Raw genomic sequence first — 2,796 nt, 5'->3', positions numbered from 1 at the left:
GTGTGTGCTATCAGGAGTAATTGTCCCGTGTGCTTCCTGTCAGGCTGATATAAATTAAACATACAAGTCCAGCTGTTTATGCGATCTCATGGTTATAAATGCATGACCTACATCAAAGTGACCCAGTGTTTAGAGCAGAGCAGAGATGAATCCTACAGCAGGACGTCCTGGACTCTCAACTACAAAATAAATCAAATAAAAAAATAATATAATTAATAATAATAATAAAATTTAAATAATAAATATATAAATTCAATAAAACCTAAAATAAAATGTTTAATCACTAAAATAAAAAATGTAATTATAACAATTCAAAACTCAAAAACCCAAATCTGTTAAAATAGGAAAATAAAATTAATACACTTTAATTGTAATAATTTTAATAATTCAAAAACAAATCTGCTGAAATAAATAAAAAATAACTTATAAATTAACAAACGTTTATACATGATAGGACACATTTTAAACCTAAATGTTCTCATTATGCTTTTATTGTTGAGGTTTATAATAATAATAATAAAAATTAGCATAAATGTACACAGATTTATACATTTATTGAGAATATTGTAAAATATATGAATGTAATGTAACAAAAATATAAATGTTATTTTTAGTATCGAGATAATATTATACATTTATATACACACACACACACACACACACACGCACACACACACATATATATAGAGAGAGAATTTTTTTTTTTTTTTATTTTAATTTAAGTTTTAATATTTTTGTTTAAAAAAAAAAAAAAAAAAAATGTGTGTTTTCGTCATTTTATTGTTTTAGTACATCAAGCTAAACTAAATGAAACTGAGAAATGTAGCTTTGGCAATTAGCTGAAATAAAATTAGAATTTAGAATTTTTTAATATTATTTATTAATTTTATTTTGGGTGAAATATGACCTGGATTTTAATGTACAAAATACCGTAATAATACTTAAGCATAAGTATAATTTATACTTATATTAAGATTCGATAGTTATCCTTCATTTTGAAAATGAAATATGACATGGACATGTTCTGCAGTGATGTCAATGGTTTTGTTTCTGCAGTATGTTTAGTGATGTCCCATATAACTGCTCTATAAAACAAGCACAAACAAATGGCCCAAAAAAAAGCCGAGTGCGTGCACGCACACACACACACACACACACACACACACGTTTGATTCTATAATCGACTCCACTTGACTGGTCGTATATCATCCAGCCACACACACACACACACACACACACAATCGTCCTATTCTCTCTCCTGCCGCCTGCACATTTGCCAAGGTCGACACTAGAAAATGATCCGGAGATAGTGTCAGTAGATTTATATCCTCTCTCGTTCTCTCTCTCTCACTGTGTGTGTATCTACAGAATAAAAGCTCACAAACGCTGTCCTGAAATCACGTATGTAACCCCACAGAACAATGCTGTGTGAATATGAACAGGCTTTGTGTCACAATCACACAACACAATAAACACTCATCAAACTTAAACACTCCCAGTCTGCTGTGTGTGTGTGTGTGTGTGTGTGTGTGTGTGTGTGTGTGTGTGTGATGTTGACACCAGATAAATTACTGTGGGAGTGTGTGTGTGTGTGTAATTGCTTTCTGCCGTATATTCACTTTGTCTGGGCTTGACTTTGAACAAACCTTCTTCCGCTAACATTAATAGAACATTTGTTCTAAGTTATCTGGACTTTAATAATGGTAGCACAAAAACATTATTTATACTTCATGGATTGGTTGGATGTTCGTCTAAAGGTTTTTAAATCTTACTACTTATTTCAGAATGTTCAGAGAACATTCATATGTACAGAACAGAACAGAACAGAATGCTTTAAACATTTAGGAAACATTCAGATGTAACATTTTTTGAGGTAAATGTTTTTTTTGAGTCTTCATTAAATTAGTAAACAGTTACATTTTGATGCACTAAAAATTAAGTAAAATGTCCTAAAATGATCAAGAATCAAGAATAACAAAAAAAATAAATGGGGAAATTAAGCAAAAAATATTTGGTAAAATTTCTTTTAAAATTAGCATTAATATCTAACCACTGAAATATCTAAAAATATCTAAAAAATAAGAAAAAATAAAATACAATTTTAAAAGGCTAAATTTAAAATAAACATTTTAAAAATGTAACATTTTGTAACACTTTAAATGTTACAAATGAAAACAAAAAAATTAAATATTTACACATTTAAAAATTTACAAATAAAAAAGTATTTTAATTAATTAAATTGTAATTAAATGGAAAAAAACAATCAATCAATTAATCAATCAATGAATGTATGTTTGTCATCATTTAGATTTCTGTTTTCCAGCCTCACTCTCTTCCCGACACTTACAGTGTGTCTGAACCATTGTGATGCAACACAATCACAGCCAATCAGCATCTTTCCAAAGTGCCTAAGAGCTGAGCTCGATTACATGCATAAACACACAGACCAGACCAGCGTCTCACTGACGCTAAACCTCATCCTCAGCTAATAGTATTAGCAGCTTAGTGTTTACACACTAAATAAAGGCATGAGACGCTGAGCTGAGATCAGCAGACTCACACTCCAGCCTCTATTTAATTCGGTCTTCATCCGTACGTGTGTGTGTTCGATCGCTGGATTACGCATTTCCTGCCAAAATCGGTTTAGCAGATGCTTGATACGTGTTTACAGTGAAAACAAGCTGCTGCTCGAGCAACAATAAACTGACTGAGCAAAACTCACTGTAATGCAAGGATGCTGTGAGTGTCTGTTGCCATGTGGTTGCTAGGTGGTTTCTACTGGTCCAAGTAGGTCTG

General features: G+C 31.3%; 1 long non-coding RNA gene across 1 annotated transcript in view; it reads right to left on the bottom strand.

The window, feature by feature from the left end:
- Positions 1-2,796, bottom strand: part of LOC107659667 (uncharacterized) — a 9,634-nt gene that overhangs the window by 2,228 nt on the left and 4,610 nt on the right. The window contains exon 3 of the long non-coding RNA XR_001630937.1: positions 112-179. This is a non-coding gene — a long non-coding RNA (uncharacterized LOC107659667). The remainder of the gene's footprint in view (positions 1-111; positions 180-2,796) is intronic.

Source organism: Sinocyclocheilus anshuiensis, unplaced genomic scaffold (assembly GCF_001515605.1).
Source record: "Sinocyclocheilus anshuiensis isolate Anshui unplaced genomic scaffold, SAMN03320099.WGS_v1.1 scaffold75, whole genome shotgun sequence".
NCBI lineage: Eukaryota > Metazoa > Chordata > Actinopteri > Cypriniformes > Cyprinidae > Sinocyclocheilus > Sinocyclocheilus anshuiensis.
This window is presented reverse-complemented; position numbering and strand designations above follow the sequence as displayed.